Source organism: Globicephala melas, chromosome 7, assembly GCF_963455315.2.
Source record: "Globicephala melas chromosome 7, mGloMel1.2, whole genome shotgun sequence".
Classification (NCBI taxonomy): domain Eukaryota; kingdom Metazoa; phylum Chordata; class Mammalia; order Artiodactyla; family Delphinidae; genus Globicephala; species Globicephala melas.
The window spans coordinates 35,445,021-35,468,606 of record NC_083320.1 but is presented as its reverse complement, the minus strand read 5'-3'; the positions used below and the strand labels follow the sequence as shown (position 1 = coordinate 35,468,606).

At 39.7% G+C, this 23,586-nt stretch overlaps 1 protein-coding gene across 5 annotated transcripts in view; it reads right to left on the bottom strand.

Moving 5' to 3' along the window:
- Positions 1 to 23,586, bottom strand: part of FTCDNL1 (formiminotransferase cyclodeaminase N-terminal like) — a 94,846-nt gene that overhangs the window by 14,026 nt on the left and 57,234 nt on the right. The gene's annotated exons all lie outside the window — the stretch shown is intronic.

Sequence of the window (23,586 nt, the reverse complement as noted above, 5' to 3'; positions counted from 1 at the left end):
TGTTTGCAGCTGACAGCATGTTTTCATGGCACTAATCACAGTCCCCTGTAAGCAAGGATAGAGATAGCATAAATTTTTTTCTGATGTATAGATGCAGGTATTTGGGAATTGGGGTACTGGCCTGGGACAGCAGGACTGTGGGCCTCCCCTATTTGGAGGCCCATCATGGAACATCAGAGGCTGAGATGGGGCCTTTAGCCCCATAAGCACAGGAAACCTCTCCAACTACAATTCTGAAGGTTGGTTATTTGTTTGTTTCTAATGTAGACTGCTATGCTGATGAGAGGGGTGAAATGTGGAGGGCATTAAAAAAATTTTATACCTCTGGGTTGTATGAAGTCTAGGGAAATGTTCTTTTTTAAAAATATTTATTTATTTATTATTAATTTAGTTTGGCTGTACCAGGTCTTAGTTGCGGCCCACGGGATCTTCGTTGAGGCATGTGGGATCTTTAGTTGCAGCATGCACACTCTTAGTTGCGGCACGCATGCAGGATCTAGTTCCCTGACCAGGGATCGAACCAGGCCCCCTGCATTGGGAGTGCAGTCTTACGCACTGGACCACCAGGGAAGTCCCGGAGAAACATTCTTTCTCTGAGTCAGGTAGAGACTCTAGCACTAGAAGCCCGTGATATGTAGACACCACAAAGCCAAGAAAATGTCCCAAATTTACTAAGTGAACTCTACTTCTTTAACACTACTTTAAGACGCTAAAGGACCATGGGCTTCAGGGCGGGGGAGCGGGCAGATGCCAGTGACACAGTTAACAGAGGTTTAGGAATTGTAAAATAATGTTTAGGCAGTTACCTAAGTACTCCCCTGAAATCTGGAATGGCAGAGAGCAGGGGTGGCAGAAGAAAGGGAAAATGGTTTAGGAGACTTAGTTAAGACATCTTAACATCTGACAACTCTCCAAATTGTTTGGGTCACCGTTATCTGCTCCAGCCATAACTTAGAGTGACTCACACTTTGGTTGTCACAGGAGCCTAAGACACAAACTGTGATGCTAAAGCCCCTCCTTCTAAATAGAAATAGTGTGACCTATTTCCTGGCTCTGCTCAGTTCTTGGCCTAGCCAGGCCAGCACCTCCATTTGGAACTACAGTTCTGGAGTATTGCGTAAGTTTATAAAGCCCAGAATGCTGTAAAGGAGGATTCTTGGAGCCTGGTTCTTAAAGGGCAAAGCAGGGGGAGATATTTGCAGTAGCAACTCCCAGCTGTCAGCAGCTGGGGGGTTGAGGGCAGGGGTACATTTTGGTTTAGTAGAATTAGCATACGCTTTTGAGGCCAGAAGATATTGGTTTGAATACCATTTATGCTCCTTAATACCTCTTTGGGATCTTGAGCAATTTTTTTTGACATCTCTGAGCCTCAAGTTCTTTGTCTGTAAGGTGAAAATGGAAAAAAAAAAAAAAAAGCTTCCTCTAAAGCACCAACTCCTTATCTAGAAATCTGGCAATTAAAAGGAATAAAAATAAGCATTTATCCTGCCTTTCCTGTATAAACTGTATTTCAGGGTAGCCAGATAGCCTGAACTGATGAGGGAAAGATTTTTTAATAGAAAAAAATCCAACTAATAAATGTGGAAGAAATGATATGATTAGAAAATCACCATTTTGGAGACCCTAAGAAAATAACTGTTTCAGGCAAAGATCATCAATGGATAAAACCCTCATGAAAAGCCAATTAGGAACAAGGGCAATTCATCTTTGCATCACCAGATGTGAGATAATCAGACATTGTGGCTTCCTGATAGGACATATATGAAGCTCACAGCCCACCTTTGAAGAAGTTTTGCCAAAAAAAAAAAAAAAAAAAGAACTTCAACCCAATCAAGGGGCTAATTTAAAGTCTGTATGAAATGAGAGGGATAAAGAAACAAATTAAATGACACCACAAGGGAGCAAACAGATGATCCAGAATGTGGAAATTCCATAGGACAACAGACCTAGTTTCTGCAACCAGTGAATTGGAGGAAAAAAGGGGGGTGGGGAACTGGGCTAGATCAAAAGAGACAGAGATACAACAACCACCTCAATATGTGAACCATGTGTAGATCCAGATTCAGACAAGCCCATCATAGAAAGACGTTTGCTTGGGTTATACACTGGATATTAGATGGTACCAAAAAATGATCATTTTGTTGGGTGTGATAATGGCATTGTGGCAATATAAGAAAATGTCCATATTGCTTACAGATATTTTAAATATGCAGGGGTGAAATAATATGATTTTTGGAACTTGCTTTAAAAAACCTTTAATAAAACTAAAGGAAAAAAGAGGGAGATAAAAAGAGAGGAAAGGAGAAAAAATAAAGGAAGTAAAAAAAAAGAGGAGAGGGGGGAAGATGGTGGAAGAGTAAGACACGGAGATCACCTTCCTCCCCACAGATACATCAGAAATACATCTACACGTGGAACAACTCCTACAGAACACCTACTGAACGCTGGCAGAAGACTTCAGACCTCCCAAAAGGCAAGAAACTCCCCACTTACCTGGGTAGGGCAAAAGAAAAAAGAATAAACAGAGACAAAAGAATAGGGATGGGACCTGCACCAGTGGGAGGGAGCTGTGAAGGAGGAAAGGTTTCCACACACTAGGAAGCCCCTTCGCGGGCAGAGACTGCGGGTGTTGGAGGGGGGAAGCTTCGGAGCCACGGAGGAGAGCACAGCACGGCAACAGGGGTGCGGAGGGCAAAGCGGAGAGATTCCCACACAGAGGATCGGTGCCAACCCGCACTCACCAGCCACTCACCAGCCTGAGAGGTTTATCTGCTCAACCGCCGGGGCGGGAGGGGCTGGGAGTTGAGGCTCGGGCTTCGGTCGGAGCGCTGGGAGAGGACTGGGATTGGCGGCATGAACACAGCCTGCAGGGGGTTAGTGCGCCACGGCTGGCCGGGAGGGAGTCCGGGGAAAAGTCGGGACCTGCCGAAGAGGCAAGAGACTTTTTCTTCCCTCTGTTTCCTAGTGCGCGAGGAGAGGGGATTCAGAACGCTGCTTAAAGGAGCTCCAGAGACGGGTGCGAGCCGCGGCTAACAGTGCAGATCCCAGAGCTGGGCCATGAGATGCTAAGGCTGCTGCTGCCGCCACCAAGAAGCCTGTGTGCGAGCACAGGTCACTATCCACACCCCACTTCCGGGAGCCTGTGCAACCCGCCACTGCCAGAGTCCTGGGATCCAGGGACAACTTCCACGGGAGAACGCACGGCGCGCCTCAGGTTGGTGCAACGTCATGCCGGCCTCTGTGCTGCAGGCTCGCCCCGCACTCCGTGCCCCTCCCTCCCCCCGGCCTGAGTGAGCCAGAGCCCCCGAATCAGCTGCTCCTTTAACCCAGTCCTGTCTGAGCGAAGAACAGACTCCCTCAGGCGACCTACATGCAGAGGCGGAGCCAAATCCAAAGCTGAGCCCTGGGAGCTGTGAGAACAAAGAAGAGAAAGGGAAATCTCTCCCAGCAGCCTCAGAAGCAGTGGATTAAATCTCCACAATCAACTTGATGTACCTGCATCTGTGGAATACATGAAAAGACAACGAATCATCCCAAATTGAGGAGGTGGACTTTGAGAGCAAGATTTATTATTTTTTCCCTTTTCCTCTTTTTGTGAGCGTGTATGTGTATGCTTCTGTGTGATATTTTGTCTGTATAGCTTTGCTTTCACCATTTGTCCTACAGTTCCATCCGTCCGTTTTTTTTTGTTGTTGTTTTTTTGGGTTTTTTTACTTAAAATTTTTTTTTTCTTAATAATTATTTTTTATTTTAATAAATTTATTTTATTTTATCTTACTTTATTTTATTTTCTTTTATCCTCCTTCTTACTTTCTACTTTTGCTCCCTTTTATTCTGAGCCGTGTGGATGAAAGGCTCTTGGTGTTGCAGCCAGGAGTCAGTCCAGTGCCTCCGAGGTGGGAGAGCCAACTTCAGGACACTGGTCCACAAGAGACCTCCCAGCTCCACATAATATCAAACAGCAAAAACCTCCCAGAGATCTCCATCTCAACACCAACACCCAGCTTCACTCAAAGACCAGCAAGCTACAGTGCTGGACACCCTATGCCAAACAACTGGCAAGACAGGAACACAACCCCATCCATTAGCAGAGAGGCGGCCTAAAATCATAATAAGGTCACAGACACCCCAAAACACAACACCAGACATGGACTTGCCCACCAGAAAGACAAGATCCAGCCTCATCCACCAGAACACAGGCACTAGTCCCCTCCACCAGGAAGCATACACAAACCACTGAACCAACCTTAGCCACTGGAGACAGACACCAAAAACAACGGGAACTGCGAACTTGCAGCCTGCAAAAAGGAGACCCCAAACACAGTAAGTTAAGCAAAATGAGAAGACAGAGAAACACACAGCAGATGAAGGAACAAGGTAAAAACCCACCAGACCTAACAAATGAAGAGGAAATAGGCAGTCTACCTGAAAAAGAATTCAGAATAATGATAGTAAAGATGATCCAAAATCCTGGAAATAGAATAGAGAAAATGCAAGAAACATTTAACAAGGACCTAGAAGAACTAAAGATGAAACAAGCAATGACGAACAACACAATAAATGAAATTAAAAATACTCTAGAAGGGATCAATAGCACAATAACTGAGGCAGAAGAACGGATAAGTGACCTGGAAGATAAAATAGTGGAAATAACTACTGCAGACCAGAATAAAGAAAAAAGAATGAAAAGAACTGAGGACAGTCTCAGAGACCTCTGGGACAACATTAAATGCACCAATATTCGAATCATAGGGGTTCCAGAAGAAGAAGAGAAAAAGAAAGGGACTGAGAAAATATTTGAAGAGATTATAGTTGAAAACTTTCCTAATATGGGAAAGGAAATAGTTAATCAAGTCCAGGAAGCACAGAGAGTCCCATACAGGATAAATCCAAGGAGAAACACGCCAAGACACATATTAATCAAACTGTCAAAAATTAAATACAAAGAAAACATATTAAAAGCAGCAAGGGAAAAACAACAAATAGCACACAAGGGAATCCCCATAAGGTTAACAGCTGATCTTTCAGCAGAAACTCTGCAAGCCAGAAGGGACTGGCAGGACATATTTAAAGTGATGAAGGAGAAAAACCTACAACCAAGATTACTCTACCAAGCAAGGATCTCACTCAGATTTAATGGAGAAATTAAAACCTTTACAGACAAGCAAAAGCTGAGAGAGTTCAGCACCACCAAACCAGCTTTACAACAAATGCTAAAGGATCTTCTCTAGGCAAGAAACACAAGAGAAGGAAAAGACCTACAATAACAAACCCAAAACAATTGACAAAATGGGAATAGAAACATACATATCGATAATTACCTCGAATGTAAATGGATTAAATGCTCCCACCAAAAGCCACAGACTGGCTGAATGGATACAAAAACAAGACCCATATATATGCTGTCTACAAGAGACCCACTTCAGACCTAGAGACACATACACACTGAAAGTGAGGGGATGGAAAAAGATATTCCATACAAATGGAAACCAAAAGAAAGCTGGAGTAGCAATTATCATATCAGACAAAATAGACTTTAAATAAAGACTATTAGAAGAGACAAAGGAGGACACTACATAATGATCAAGGGATCCATCCAAGAAGAAGATATAACAATTGTAAATATTTATGCATCCAACATAAGAGCACCTCAATACATAAGGCAAATACTAACAGCCATAAAAGGGGAAATCGACAGTAACACATTCATAGTAGGGAACTTTAACACCCCACTTTCACCAATGGACAGATCATCCAAAATGAAAATAAATAAGGAAACACAAGCTTTCAATGATACATTAAACAAGATGGACTTAATTGATATAGGACATTTCATCCAACAACAACAGAATACACATTTTTCTCAAGTGCTCATGGAACAGTCTCCAGGATAAATCATATCTTGGGTCACAAATCAAGCCTTGGTAAATTTAGAGGAAACGGAAATCATATCAATATCTTTACTGACGACATTGCTATGAGACTAGATATCAATTACAGGAAAAGATCTATAAAAAATACAAACACATGGAGGCTAAACAATACACTACTTAATAACGAACTGATCACTGAAGAAATCAAAGATGAAATCAAAAAATACCTAGAAACAAATGACAATGGAGACACGATGACCCAAAACCTATGGGATGTAGCAAAAGCAGTTCTAAGAGGAGGGTTTATAGCAATGCAATCCTACCTTAAGAAACAGGAAACATCTCGAATAAACAACCTAACCTTGCACCTAAAGCTATTAGAGAAAGAAGAACAAACCTTGCACCTAAAGCTATTAGAGAAAGAAGAACAAAAAAACCCCAAAGTTAAAAGAAGGAAAGAAATCATAAAGATCAGATAAGAAATAAATGAAAAAGAAATGAAGGAAACGATAGCAAAGATCAATAAAACTAAAGCTGGTTCTTTGAAAAGATAAACAAAATTGATAAACCATTAGCCAGACTCATCGAGAAAAAAAGGGAGAAGACTCAAATCAACAGAATTAGAAATGAAAAAGGAGAAGCAACAACTGACACTGCAGAAATACAAAAGATCATGAGAGATTACTACAAGCAACTATATGCCAATAAAATGGACAACCTGGAAGAAATGCACAACCTGCCAAGAGTGAATCAGGAAGAAATAGAAAATATGAATAGACCAATCACAAGCACTGAAATTGAAACTGTGATTAAAAATCTTCCAACAAACAAAAGCCCAGGAACAGATGGCTTCAAAGGCGAATTCTATCAAACATTTAGATGAGGGCTAACACCTATCCTTCTCAAACTCTTCCAAAATATAGAAGAGGGAGGAACACTCCCAAACTCATTCTACGAGGCCACCATCACCCGATACCAAAACCAGACAAGGATGTCACAAAGAAAGAAAACTACAGGCTAATATCACTGATGAACATAGATGCAAAAATCCTCAACAAAATACTAGCAAACAGAATCCAACAGACATTAAAAGCATCATACACCATGATCAAGTGGGGTTTATTCCAGGAATGCAGGGATTCTTCAATATACGCAAATCAATCAATGTGCTACACCATATTAACAAACTGAAGGAGAAAAACCATATGGTCATCTCAATAGATGCAGAGAAAGCTTTCCACAAAATTCAACACCCACGTATGATAAAAACTCTTCAGAATGTAGGCATAGAGGGAACTTTCCTCAACATAATAAAGGCCATATATGACAAACCCACAGCCAACATGTCCTCAATGGTGAAAAACTGAAAGCATTTCCACTAAGATCAGGAACAAGACAAGGTTGCCCACTCTCACCACTCTTATTCAACATAGTTTTGGAACTTTTAGCCACAGCAATCAGAGAAGAAAAGGAAATAAAAGGAATCCAAATCGGAAAAGAAGTAAAGCTGTCACTGTTTGCAGATGACATGATACTATACACAGAGAATCCTAAAGATGCTACCAGAAAACCACAAGGGCTAATCAATGAATTTGGTAAAGTAGCAGAATACAAAATTAATGCACAGAAATCTCTGGCGTTCCTATACACTAGTGATGAAAAATCTGAAAGTGAAAACAAGAAAACACTCCCATTTTCCACTGCAACAAAAAGAATAAAATATCTAGGAATAAACCTACCTAAGGAGACAAAAGACCTGTATGCAGAAAATTATAAGACACTGATGAAAGAAATTAAAGATGACACAAATAGATGGAGAGATATACCATGTTGTTGGATTGGAAGAATCAACATTGTGAAAATGACTCTACTACCCAAAGCAATCTGTAGATTCACTGCAATCCCTATCAAACTACCAATGGCATTTTTCACAGAACTAGAACAAAAAATTTCACAATTTGTATGGAAACACAAAAGACCCCGAATAGCCAGAGCAATCTTGAGAACGAAAAACGGAGCTGGAGGAATCAGGCTCCCTGACTTCAGACTATACTACAAAGCTACTAATCAAGACAGCATGGTACTGGCACAAAAACAGAAATATAGACCAATGGAACAGGATAGAAAGCCCAGAGATAAACCCACGCACATATGGTCACCTTATCTTTGATAAAAGAGGCAGGAATGTATAGTGGAGAAAGGACAGCCTCTCAATAAGTGGTGCTGGGAAAACTAGACAGGTACATGTAAAAGTATGAGATTAGAACACTCCCTAATACCATACACAAAAATAAGCTCAAAATGGATTAAAGACCTAAATGTAAGGCCAGAAACTATCAAACTCTTAGAGGAAAACATAGGCAGAACACTCTATGACATAAATCACAGCAAGATCCTTTTTGACCCACCTCCTAGAGAAATGGAAATAAAAACAAAAATAAACAAATGGGACCTAATGAAACTTCAAAGCTTTTTCCCAGCAAAGGAAACCATAAACAAGATGAAAAGACAACCCTCAGAATGGGAGAAAATATTTGCAAATGAAGCAACTGACAAAGGATTAATCTCCAAAATTTACAAGCAGCTCATGCAGCTCAATAACAAAAAAACAAACAACCCAATCCAAAAATGGGCAGAAGACCTAAATAGACATTTCTCCAAAGAAGATATACAGACTGCCAACAAACACATGAAAGAATGCTCAACATCATTAATCATTAGAGAAATGCAAATCAAAACTACAATGAGATATCATCTCACACCGGTCAGAATGGCCATCATCAAAAAATCTAGAAACAATAAATGCTGGAGAGGGTGTGGAGAAAAGGGAACACTCTTGTACTGCTGGTGGGAATGTGAATTGGTACAGCCACTATGGAGAACAGTATGGAGGTTCCTTAAAAAACTACAAATAGAACTACCATATGACCCAGCAATCCCACTACTGGGCATATACCCTGAGAAAACCATAATTCAAAAAGAGTCATGTACCAAAATGTTCATTGCAGCTCTATTTACAATAACCAGGAGATGGAAACAACCTAAGTGTCCATCATTGGATGAATGGATAAAGAAGATGTGGCACATATATACAATGGAATATTACTCAGCCATAAAAAGAAATGAAATTGAGTTATTTGTAGTGAGGTGGATGGACTTAGAGTCTGTCATACAGAGTGAAGTAAGTCAGAAAGAGAAAGACAAATACTGTATGCTAACACATATATATTGAATCTAAGAAAAGAAAATGTCATGAAGAACCTAGGGATAGGACAGGAATAAAGACACAGACCTACTAGAGCATGGACTTGAGGATATGGGGAGGGGGAAGGGTAAGCTGTGACAAAGCGAGAGAGAGGCATGGACATATATACACTACCAAACGTAAAACAGATAGCTAGTGGGAAGCAGCCGCATAGCACAGGGAGATCAGCCCGGTGCTTTGTGACCACCTAGATGGGTGGGATAGGGAGGGTGGGAGGGAGGGAGACGCAAGAGGGAAGAGATATGGGAACATGTGTATATGTATAACTGATTCACTTTGTTATAAAGCAGAAACTAACACCATTATAAAGCAATTATACTCCAATGAAGATGTAAAATAAAATAAAATAATAAATAAATAAATAATAAAAGAAAAAAGAAAGAAAAGAAACCACCTCATAGAATGAATACAGAGATTAAGATTAGATAAACTAAGAAAAGCATCTAGCACAATGCCTGGTGCACAGTAGCCAGGGTATGTTGCTTCCTTTCCCTTCTGTGAGCCTACACCACTGTTCTAAATTCTGAAAATTCTGAATACCTTCCTGGACTGGTGTGTCCCTACTTACTAGAAATCCCCATATATTTTAACAACACTTCTCTTCCATTATCTCTTCTATACCAATTCATGGTAGAAGGAATCAAATTTAATTTTTACTCTCCAATGAAGAAAAAAAGATATTTCATTATTCTCATACAATGAAAAGACCACCAAAGCCAAAATGATATTTAGCAATAGAGACAGCACATTATACTCTTCATACTCAAGGAAATATCTTTTATGTTTCTAATGATTGCAAGCCAAGGGCCCAAGGTAGGTATTTGTAATGTAGCTGAAGAGTAAAATTCAGATTGCCTGCATTTCAAAGAAATGTCTCAAATTTAGTCAGAAGAATAGTTACTAGCAAGCTATTTTATTTGTTATATAAATTGCATTCAAAAAAGCTGGTTTTAATTGTATAATTTTATTTTCACAATTAATCTATGTAAAAATTATCCCCTGTACTGTAATTTCAAATGCTCACATCATACAAACAAACAGGCCTGTTAAAGGAGATAAAAATTTTGAATCTTCAAGGTCAAGTCTCACAGTTTTCAGATAAGTGACATTATTATTTAAAGCAACAGTTCTGTGTGCATTTCCCATAAAGCGATTGTTCCCTCGACAGTGAAGTCAAGCATTTCCAGAGCAGGAACTTTTCACATTTTCAATGAGTCCCAAGAAACCAGAATTTCTGAGCTTATCCCTGCTTTGTCATTGTGCTCCCCCTCCACTGAAATTCATTTCTCCCTCTCATGTTCATGTAGTATTTTACAGCTTTTATGAATAGAATATCAAATCTAATCTACTTGTATTATATAGTTAATCATGGACTTTTGTTTCTCCACCTAGGTTTCAAACTCCTAAAACCATCAACATTTGTTAAGGTGAATGAATTGAATTTGGTTCCTAAGCACTTTGCAGATGCTGGACGCTGCAAACCTGAAATAGCAGCATCCATTCCAAACCTACACAGGAGAGTAAGGGGTCACTATGCTAACAAAAGGAGAACAGGGTTTAAGACCAGCAGGTGTACGACGTACCCCTAGTGAGAAACCATGCAATCAATTTCCTATCACCGGCATCATGTTTTATGAACTCTTCTCCAGCCCCCAGCTGTCAGAGTCACCTGCAGCTGTGGTCTACCTGAGACAATAAGTAATGTCAGACAGGAAAAATATGCGAATCACCTTGTGCTGACAGAGTATGATGTCATCATGCCGGCTTGAAACAGGTAAAGCAGCTTCCTAAATTGCTATTAAAGGACAAATATTTTCTAGTTTTTCTTCCATTCTTGACAAGTTTTCCCCACCACTATTATTAGCACTTCTGATCTTTCCATTTTCACAAGTCATATTCTAAAAAGGCTAATTTAATGACAATATTTTTTTAATATAATTTAACCTTTATGGTTGGCTGATTACGTGTACTCGAAAATGATTTTTAGTCATTTCTATACATGTACATCTATCACTTTCAGCCTTAACTTTAGAGACTTCTATGAGTTTGCTTATTCCTCTTTGCAAAAGGAGGATCAGCACAATGAGACAGGAAAGTTCAAGCTTCATATCCTCAACACAAATGTTTGTTTCTGAGCCTGTAACAGACCTAACTATGGCCGAAATGTAGTATTATATTGAGAATGTACAATATTTAAGACAGTATTTAAGAATCTCCTTCATTAAATGTATTTGTCTGCCTTACGCTAACACGTACCTCATGTCTACAGAGGTATTTGATATCATTCTTTCCCCTTCTGCTTTTGTTTCTTTCAGAAGCATTTTAGGACTACTGGTATAAATGGAGTTGAGATTTAACTGTTAAACAGAACTGCATTTCAGCAGCTCAAGGAACATAACTGATATGCTTGGTTCTGTTACACTTTTGATAGCAGTCAAAATGCACAGCTAGGAAAAGCCTCAAGCCTGTCATTCCCTTTCCTCTAGGAATAAATTCTATTTCCCCTGGCCCGTGGTATGAAAGTGTAGCTTATTATTATTTTTTTAAACCAGAACTCTAATGATACTCAAAAAACTCTACTGACACATTCTCATAAGTACATACATACCAATCAAAAAGGGTATTTTTCAACCCCATCACCTCATACTCAACAAAAAGCAAAGGGAAAAAAGCACAGAATCTAAAAATTAAACTGGGTGCTAGACTTGAAATCTTAGAAGCATCCTCTAGTTTTAGTATAGCTCTCTTAATATAGCCAAGTTTTTTGTTTAGTTGATTTTTTTATTTATGTATTTTTTAATGAAAAGGAAAAATAAGATCCTCTACCAGAAGCCATAAAAATCTCTCAGATGATAACACAGATAGCCCTAAAAGTTTTTGCCTAAATTCATACACATACCTAAAATAAAACTGGCTGATTAATCTTGCTACAGTACTCTGAAAAGGAAGACATTTGAAAATACAGTGTAGTTGTGATGCTGCACTGCCTCTAATTAAGTGCAGACTAGGAAAAATTATTCTTAGTTTAGTCTATGGAAGGGAGGTGGTGGAAATTTCTCTTTGCAATTCAAAATTATTTTAAAGATGGAGTGTTTCTTTTCCAATGTCTTCATTAAACAGAGCTGTTAAGAATTGTCTCCCAACCATCCCCAAAGAGCACAAAGCTACCCAGTATTCACCCCATATGCTCGGCTTTGAAGTGTGAAGCTGTGACCATCCTACCAGACTCTTACGCCACCATCAAAGCCATCTCATTACGCCCAGCGCTAAGAGTTAAAGCACGGGGCCTTAACCACTCCAACACACACACTGCATTAACAAAGTAACCGCAATATTCCTCCCCCACATGGCTAGAACTTGAAGAAATTTTTACCATATGTACACATGCACGAGATACGAAAATTTATTGTGCTAGAACATCATTGAGAAGTACATTAAACATGCTGACTAGAACTGGATGTTATTCTAAGGGACTGGAAAAAAATAAAATGCAGCTGATCTTTATGATGAAAGAACAGAAACATTAGACTGAAAAACAAGATCAAGTGCAATTCCTAAATTGCATTTCTACTGACACATTCTGTTGCCTGTTCTTTCTTGAGGGAGCAGAAAACAATTTAGGGGGTAAAACAAAACTCTACTGCATATCACTGGATGCTACTGTTTACTCTATCACGTTTCATTTCTAAAGGACAAATAAACTTACAAATAATGCAATGCTGATAACAGCGTCTATAATTCGAAACGAACAGTACTTGCTAAGAGAAAGTAATTTTACTGTGTTTCTGAGCTGTCAATTTACCATTGGCATGGCAGTAAAAAATAAAATGCAAAGAAGAAACTTGTTATGTATTAATGGAAATGAGGTCAGGATAGGCATTTGATTAATTTTCATATAAAAATTAATATGTAAAAATATTTTGAAATGTTTGTACCTAATGATCCATTCCTTTTTATTTGCTCTAGAGAAATCCTTACATTTGTATACAAGAAAGTATATTCAAGAGTGTTCACTGCTACACTATTTGTATTGGAAAAAATGAGAAACAATCTAAGTGTCTATAAATAGGGGAATAGAAAAAATGTAATATATGCATACTATGATAACTATACAGCAGTTAAAAGGAATGAGCTATATGTAACACCATGGATAGATTTCCAAGATATCTTGCCGAATAAAAGTTATAGTATAAGAATCTGAAAAGAGAATGTGTGTGTATATATATATATATGTATATATATATATATATATATATATAAAACTGAAGCACTTTGCTGTACACCTGAAACTAACACAACACTGTAAATCAGCTATACTTCAATAAAAAAATTAAATTAAATTTAAAAATTTAAAAAGTATAGTACAATAGCATTTATACTACAAACACGTACAAGAAATACTATATTGGATTTATGAGTACATACATAGGTATAAATAAAAGCATGGGGAAAATTCTGGATTGAGTGTGAGCATATGATACCATAACTCAGAAGGGGTGGTTCACGGAACCAGGAATATAGTTGGTGGCCAGAGGTGAACTTTAACCTTACCTGTAATGTTTGAAATTCTGAAAAAGAGAATTAATAAAAAGTTCCAGGCAAGGTCTGGCAAATAAACAGTTGTGAGGATCCTTTGTTCTGCTGCTGTCTAGATGGAAAACTATGAGTAAGATTCTTAATATTTCTACGTCTGTTTTCTAGCTATAGAATGAAAAAATTGGACCTATCCTCTATCCTTATCAAAAACATAAGAATTATGTGCCCCCAAACCCTTAGTAAACCACACAATTTCATGGAGATATAGGTATCCATAAAAATATGGTATATTAGTAGTCTGGGACATATTTTACACATATGTCTTCCTTCCTTCCTTCCTCTCTCCCTCCCTCCCTCCCTTCTTTTCTTTCTATTTTTTTTTTTGGCTGCGCTTCATGGCTTGTGGGACCTCAGTTCCCCGACCAGGGACTGAACCTGGGCCACGGCAGTGAAAGCCCAGAATCCCAACCATCAGGCCACCAGGGAACTGCCCCACACTTATGTCTTTATATCCAAGAATCCAAGAATCTTACTATTTCTTTGTATATAACATATACTTTCATGGAGATGTGTATACAAAGAGCTTGTTATTCCTTTGCAGGGAATATGCTGATATAATTACCACTCTGTGAGGACACGATATTGTTTGTTTAAAGAATTACACTTTCTTGAGTGACCTCACATATGTAACTTACACCGTATCCAGTCACTTATTTTATTCTGTCCTATGGTGCTCTCTCCTGTTTCAGGTACAGATTTCATGGTCCAGCTTTCTTGGGGGAAGGAACTCTATTATACTTCTCCTATAGTCACCATAGCATTTACTATGGTAAACGGAAACATAACAGGCACTCCAACACTGTTTGGATGTTCACAAATACCTCTCCATTTATCTTCATAACAGTTCTCTGAAATATGTGCTGAATACCATTTTGCAAATGAAGAACTGATATGCAAGAAGCTGTCTGCTCTAGGACTTCGAATTTTAGAGCTGAAAGCACTTCAGAGATCTCCCGCCCAAGTGGTTTTCAAACATCTTGTCACGCAATCCCTTTCCTCAAAAGGTGACTTTATTTGGGATCTTGATAACATAAAACAGAGAAGAGACATCCACTCTCTTTATGGGGAGGGGGATAGCCTGGGTCCCCACTGCTCAGCAACCCTCTCCATAAGGCCACAGAGAATCACTAAAAATAGTGACAGCTCTTTACTGGTGGGAGGTAGGGGACCAGGGGCTTTACATGTGGGCATTATTTTCTATAACCATCCTGACAGAATGATATTATTCCCCATTGTATAGATACAAAACCAAAAAGACTAAAAGAGACTAAACAACTGTCCTAAAGTCAGCTAGCAAATAAGTAGGAGACCTGGGGTTTGAACTCAGGTTTATTCAGCTGCAAAATTCTTGTTCTGTCCACTTACCATCTGGCTTCCCTGTCTAGCCATTCAATGTGATGTAACTGTTTAGATCACACTGATCAAAAACTTATGGGCAGGGCTTCCCTGGTGGCGCAGTGGTTGAGAGTCCGCCTGCCGATGCAGGGGACGCGGGTTCGTGCCCTGGTCCGGGAAGATCCCACATGCCGCGGAGCTGGGCCCATGAGCCATGTCCACTGAGCCTGCGCGTCCAGAGCCTTGCTCCGCGACGGGAGAGGCCACAACAGTGAGAGGCCCTCATACCGCAAAAAAACAAACAAACAAACAAAAAACTATGGGCATGTGCATATATATATATGTATATATATATATACACACACACACACACATACATACACATGTGTAAAGGGTGGGGGGCATTGGAATTGGCCTGTCGCTTCCATATAGTACACCCTCTTTGTAAGGACTTCTCATTCCCTTTCAGGCGGGATATTAAGAAGCTGGGACTACCCCAAAGAGTAGTTCAGATGGGACATGACTAAGCTTTGGGGATGGTCAGGAATCCTTCTGCTGGCCAATGTATCAGCAATGTGTAAACAGCCTTCAGTATAAAGCCCACTCCCCACAGCAAGGAAGAGTTAAGGTGGCTCTTCCATCCAACTACAGCTCTCCAAATGCCAAACAAATAGTTCACATGAGGTAGCCTGGTCTCCTTGTATGTGTTTGGCTCCCCTACATCCTCCATCTTCCTGGCCACTGGCCACTGACACCACTCAACCACCTCTTAGTAGTCTCAAGCCTAGCCCTAATTCTTGCTGCTTGCCCCCAAAACAGGTCAAGTGCTCTGATCCCCATGCCCCCAAAACAGATCAAATCCTCCCACCCCCCTGCCCACAATCCCTCTCCTTTTTACCACCTCTCAGGGGATGCTCATTTCCACGTACCCATGCCCACCACATTAAATCTCCTTTTGAAGGAAAATGCTTCCTGCCCACTACTGATGTTTACTTCCACATGGAGAGAGTCCTGCTGGTCTTGCTGGCTGTTATGAGTTAAACTGTGCCCCCTGAAAAAATTCATCTGCTGAATTTATAGCCGCCAGGACGTGAGAATGTGACCTTATTTGGGAATAGGGTCATTGCAGATATAATTAGTTAACATGAGGTCACATACTGGAATGGAGTGGGGCCCTAATCCAATATGACTAGTGTCCTCATAAAAAGGGGAAATTTGGACACAGACAATATACATGGAGAATGCTATGTGAACATAAAGAGGGCCGTCCACAAGCCAAAATGGAACAGATCCTTCCCTCACAGGACTCAGAAAAAACCAACCCTGCCGACACCCTGATCTCGGACTTCTAGCCTCCAGAACTGTGAGACAATAAATTTCTGTTGTTTAAACCACCCAGTCTGTGGCACTTCTGTTACTGCAGCCTTAGAAAATTAAAACATCGGCCTTGCTTCCTTCCAACATCCATTCCCTGATGGGGAGTTTGGGAGAGAAGCTGGGTTTGCATAGGCCTACTCCCCTCTCCCCTCTTCCTTCTTAGGCGCTAGCTGTCAGCAGGAAACATACATTCCGCTCCACCCCCTCCTTGCCATTAGCTTGCCAGGGTCGGGCCTGTGCTGTCTAGTGCTGCCTGTTACTGGCTGCATGAGTCTGTCTAATTCTCCAGGTGGGGAAGCCTAGCTGTCATTTTAGTTTTAACAGTAGTAAAGTTAGTATTTCCACTTCTCATCTGCCTTTCTCTACTGTCGAATTGGTTCAAGATTTGGGAAAGGAAGAAGTGTACTATTTGTAATGCTCTCCTCCCAAATCCCACCCTGAGTCCTCATCTTCCTGGGAGCAGGGAGTGAGGTGGCCTTCCTTCTTTCTTTATTCTATTGTGATGGAATAAACTTTGTAACCTGCTTTTCCAAGCCCTCTCCTTTTGGTTGTCAAAAATTCAAACATGAACACTGTTACTTCTTCATTCTCACTATAACAATTCTATACCCCTCAAGGTAGCAAATAACTCAAGACTGTCCAGGAAACAGTCACGCATAAGCTATGGGGGAAAGAGAGGCACAACAATTATCATCTTGAGATATTATCCTACTATGTATTTCTTGGTTAATTAAAATTGGAGAGTGAGTTATTTAATATATGCAATTTTGAGTCACACAATAAATGAGAACCTAATTAAAAATAATGCTATAATCATTATAATAGCACATCATGATAACCATGTGTTGTCGTTATTACTATTATCACATGCTCTGGGTCTCCTGAGAAGCACACCCTTACTTGCCCACTGGAGACCAGGTGGTGGGCGCATGAGGGTGTGCAGAGACTTGGGTTGATGCACTTGATCTTATAGGTCCATCAAAGCCACTAGCATGACTATATTATTTCCTTAGAATTTTCTGATCCTAGTGGTCTTGACACTGGAAGTCACTGTATATGCTAGGAAGGAGAGACGGAAAGGAAAAGGAATTCAGGAAAAGCGTAGCCAAGGTTAGGAGTCTGGGCTGAAAAAGTTAGCATCATATCCATCATATGCTATAAATCCCCTATTAGGTCCCAATTCTCTAAAACACCGTCAGCAATAACATAAATTTAATCTCTGGGCGCTATATATATATATATATACTGAAAATCAGAAAACTTAGAACCCCTAAACTTTTAACATCTCCCACAGTGACCCACAGCTTGATCCTGAGTATTCTAGGAGACCCCTTCCCTAGGTGAAGTGGTGGTGGGGGCAGTCTCCCAGTTTTAAACTATAGACCTATAGACTGGGGAAGAATTACAAGAAGTGTACAGGCAGACAGCAAAGGTTTCATGCACTCCACCTACTCATCCCAATTAGAAGATTCTTATGGTACATTTATTCCTGTCAAAATGTTCAATAAAGTCTATTCAGTATATACCAAGAGTAAAACAGGGAAGAAGGGAAAGCCAACACGAGGGTGTGTTATCAAGCTAGTCATCGCTACGAGCAACTGGGGCTTGGTCTTGCTTGAATGGGCCTTAGAATTGTCTGTCTACCAGCTCAGGTCTCCCACTGGCCAAGGGGTGCCTGTGGGGTATTAATTTACTTGGACTTCAGGTTGCTGCAGAGCCAAAGTGAGAGAAAGAGAGCAGCTTTTTCAAGTATGGATGTGTGCATCAGTAATTGCTGGTCATGGAAGAATAGGTTAGTTTATCCTAGTTCTCTCATTTGGTCTTTTCCTTTCTCATTAGTAGCTCTGTTTTACAGTGCTTGATATAATCCTGTTGCATTTATTAAGCTTGTAGCAATATGCATTTATGAACACCTGGTAACTCTCCTTCACAGTTAGAATGTACTCAAGTTGCTGGAAATCAATTTTGATATTTTATGTACTTTCCCAATGCGCAATCCCTTTTTTTTTTCCAGCTTTTTATATGGTGGCAGTATCCTATAATTGTCAAAGTAAATGCTATGTCCTAAACTATGTTAACATATGCTTGTAAAATCAATCATTGCTTTTATGCTATGGCAATGAAGGTAGTACTAATGGTGGAGAGAACTATATCAGAACCCAACATCTAAACTGACTAATCTCAACAAAATTCAAGGCTGTTTTATGAGACAATCTCCATAGCAACTGGAGAATCAGAGTAGAAAATTCTTGAAGGGAAAAGTTGTTCCTGATTTGCCAGATCAGCCCATGTTTTGACAATCTGTAATAAGGTAATCGAAGGGTCTTAAGACTATCACACAAGTGTTGATGTTGTGTGAATCTGTCATGGCACATGTCCTCCAAGCCATGAAAATACTCAAAAAATCATCTAACAAGGCTGATAATTCTAATCAAATTCATTAATGTTGTATCTATTTTAAGATAAATCCAAAAAAACTCAATCATGTAAGAGCTAAATCTTTACTTATGTAACTTACTTAACTAGCATTTTATCTTTCCAATATTCTAAATAATGTCAATTTATAAAGCATTATATAAACCTTATTTCATTTGATTAATGACATAAAACAAAAAGCAAGTTTCCTTATGATTTACAAATTTTATAGCTATGGTCCAGACTTTTAAAGCTGAATATTATGGGGCTTCCCTGGTGGCGCAGTGGTTGAGAGTCCGTCTGCCAACGCAGGGGACACGGGTTCGTGCCCCGGTCCGGGAAGATCCCACATGCCGCGGAGCGGCTCGGTCTGTGAGCCATGGCCGCTGAGCCTGCGTGTCTGGAGCCTATGCTCCGCAACGGGAGAGGCCACAACAGTGAGAGGCCCGCGTACCGCAAAAAAAAAAAAAAAAAAACAGCTGAATATTATGAACCTACATGTTAGTTAAGCCCGTTTTCACCGGCAAATCATTGGGGGGATTTGCCTGAGCACCTTCTGCCCTGACCCCTCCCCTCCACCTTCACTCAGTCCTTCTCAGGAAGGTTTGTGTGTACATGAGAAACAAGCTCATGTTTCAGAGACGCTGGCTCCTGCAGGTGAACCATCGAGTAAGGAAGATGTGGAAAACATACAGGCAGCACGATAGCCCACAGTAATCCTTTGGAGAAATTGTCTATACAAAATTTATTGAAGCCCAGAAATTGAGACTAAATACCTTCAATATTGAGTTAGAAGTCAGAAAAAAGAATAATGTTACTGTAAATTTACCTTTGGTTCCAAATTAGGTGAATTCCCTGCTCTTGAAGGATCTAAGATAATCAAAATCACCAAGAGGAATTAGAGAAGTAGGGACTTCCAAGTAGAGATGGGAGCGTAGATTCCTATGTTTACTTTCACTTCTTCCAAATATCCCAGGAAACAGATGGTAAAGAGGTCTATTTTTTAAAGCATTGATTCACTCAAACAAATAGAAATGGAAGAAGAAGCAATGGCGTTGGAACTTGGAGAGCAGATATGAGAAGAGCAGGAGATTCAGCAGACCCCAGACAGCAGAGAAGCAGCCTGACTTAGAGCACTGGTACCTGGAAATGGTCAGAACTGGTGACCTCACTCTGGGAGAGAAGGTAAAGGCATAGCTCAAAACAGGGAAAATGGTGGAAAGTCTGTTAAGCAGTGGTTAGATCCCAACCCCTCCACACAGACAGGCAACTGGCAGAAGACACAAGAGGTAAAAACACAAGGTGTCTGGGCTGCGGGATACAGCTGAGGGTAGGGGATTCATGAAAAGAGGGGAATTAAGGGAACATTTACACACTAAATGCGGTGACTCTTCTAGCCCTCTTCTGCAACTCAACTCCTAAATCATGGACAGCTGTGTGTATACTCCAGGCTGAAGACTGGAGAATCCTTCTCTAAGAAACTTGAACAGCCCAAGAGGAAAGACCCCAAAGATACTGAAATGGACGCTCCCTATAGAAACTACGCAGCCAGATCGGCCTACAGTTGACAAACCCCACCTAAATACTCAAATTATCCATTCAGTCCTTTAGTGTCCACTCTTAGAGTAAGCAGCCAACCAATGATGACCTGACATCTGAGGAAAGCCTTTAAAACAAACAGGAGAAAGCAACCTTGGTGGTGTGGATGCGGGGGGTGGGGCATGTTGGGGAACAGACATCATGCAGAAAGAAGAAACTGTCAAAAATTATTCACTGACACTGTATTCATGAGACATGACCAGGACATTATTTAGAATAAAAAAATAAAATGAACATTCAGAGAGTAAAAGCACTTGGAAACTAATATAGAGGAAATGAAAAACTTATTGAAGGCTTGGGATATAAAGTAGAGGAAATTTGTAAGAAATTATTATAAAAATATAAAGTGATTTTAAAAAAGAGAAAGTAAGTGTAGAGAGCCAATACAAGACTTGCAATATCCAAATATGGAGCTTCCAGAAAGAATTGAGAAAATGGAAGAAATATCAATGGCAACCTAACTTTGCACCTAAAGCAATTAGAGAAAGAAGAACAAAAAAACCCCAAAGTTAGCAGAAGGAAAGAAATCATAAAGATCAGATCAGAAATAAATGAAAAAGAAATGAAGGAAACAACAGCAAAGATCAGTAAAATTAAAAGCTGGTTCTTTGAGAAGATATACAAGACTGATAAACCATTAGCCAGACTCATCAAGAAAAAGGAAGAAGACTCAAATCAATAAAATTAGAAATGAAAAAAGAGAAGTAACAACTGACACTGCAGAAATACAAAGGATCATGAGAGATTACTACAAGCAACTATATGTCAATAAAATGGACAACCTGGAAGAAATGGACAAATTCTTAGAAACCTTCCGAGACTGAACCAGGAAGAAATAGAAAATATAAACAGACCAATCGCAAGCACTGAAATTGAGACTGTAATTAAAAATCTTCCAACAAACAAAAGTCCAGGACCAGATGGCTTCACAGGCGAATTCTATCAAACATTTAGAGAAGAGCTAGCACCTATCCTTCTCAAACTCTTCCAAAATATAGCAGAGGGAGGAGCACTCCCAAACTCATCCTACGAGGCCACCATCACCCTGATAACAAAACCAGAACAGATATTGCAAAGAAAGAAAACTACAGGCCAATATCACTGATGAACATAGATGCAAAAATCCTCAACAAAATACTAGCAAACAGAATCCAATGGCACATTAAAAGGATCATACACCACGATCAAGTGGGGTTTATCCCAGGAATGCCAAGGATTCTTCAATATATGCAAATCAATCAATGTGATACACCATATTAACAAATTGAAGGAGAAAAATGATATGTTCATATCAACAGATGCAGAAAAAACTTTTGACAAAATTCAACACCAACTTATGATAAAAACCCTCCAGAAAGTAGGCATAGAGGGAACTTACCTCAACATAATAAAGGCCATATATGACAAATCCCACAGCCAACATCGTTCTCAATGGTGAAAAACTGAAACCATTTCCTCTAAGATGAGGAGCAAGACAACGCTGTCCACTCTCACCACTATTATTCAACATAGTTTTGGAAGTTTTAGCCATGGCAATCAGAGAAGTAAAAGAAAGAAAAGGAATCCAAATTGGAAAAGAAGTAAAACTGTCACTGTTTGCAGATGACATGATACTACACATAGAGAATCCTAAAGATGCTACCAGAAAACTACTAGAGCTAAACAATGAATTTCGTAAAGTAGCAGGATACAAAATTAATGTGCAGAAATCTCTTGCATTCCTATACACTAATGATGAAAAATCTGAAAGAGAAATTAAGGAAACACTCCCATTTACCACTGCAACAAAAAGAATAAAATACCTAGGATAAACCTACCTAAGGAGACAAAAGACCTGTGTGCAGAAAACTATAAGACACTGATGAAAGAAATTAAAGATGATGTAAACAGATGGAGAGTTATACCATGTTTTTGGATTGGAAGAATCAACATTGTGAAAATGACTAAACTACCCAAAGCAATCTACAGATTCAATGCAATCCCAACCAAACTACCAATGGCATTTTTCACAGAACTAGAACAAAAATTTCACAGTTTGTATGGAAACACAAAAGACCGCGAATAGCCAAAGCAATCTTGAGAAAGAAAAACAGAGCTGGAGGAATCAGGTTCCCAGACTTCATACTATACTGCAAAGCTACTGTAATCAAAACAGGATGGTACTGGCACAAAAACAGAAATATACATCAATGGAACAGGATAGAAAGCCCAGAGATAAACCCACGCACATATGATCACCTTATTTTTGATAAAGGAGGCAAGAATATACAGTGGAGAAAAGACAGCCTCTTCAATAAGTTGTGCCAGGAAAACTGGACACCTACATGTAAAAGAATGAAATTAGAACACTCCCTAACACCATACACAAATAGAAACTCAAAATGGATTAAAGACCTAAATGTAAGGCCAGACACTATCAAATTCTTAGAGGAAAACGTAGGCAGAACACTCTCTGACATAAATCACAGCAAGATCCTTTTGGACCCACCTCCTAGAGAAATGGAAACAAAAATAAACAAATGGGACCTAATGAAACTTCAAAGCTTTTGCACAGCAAAAGAAACCATAAACAAGATGAAAAGACAACCCTCAGAATGGGAGAAAATTTTTGCAAATGAAGCAACTGACAAAGGATTCATTTCCAAAATTTATGAGCAGCTCATGCAGCTCAATATCCTAAAAACAAACACCCAATCCAAAAATGGGCAGAAGACCTAAATAGACATTTCTCCAAGGAAGATATATAGATTGACAACAAACACATGAAAGGATGCTCAACATCACTAATCATTAGAGAAATGCAAACCAAAATTACAATGAGGTATCACCTCACACCAGTTAGAATGGGCATCATCAGAAAATCTACAAACAACAAATGCTGGAGAGGGTGTGGAGAAAAGGGAACCCTCTTGCACTGTTGGTGGGAATGTAAACTGATACAGCCACTATGGAGAACAGTATGGAGGTTCCTCAAAAAACTAAAAATAGGACTACCATACGACCCAGCAATCCCACTACTGGGCATATACCCTGAGAAAACCATAATTCAAAAAGAGCCATGTACCACAATGTTCATTGCAGCTCTATTTACAACAGCCAGGACATGGAAGCAACCTAAGTGTCCAT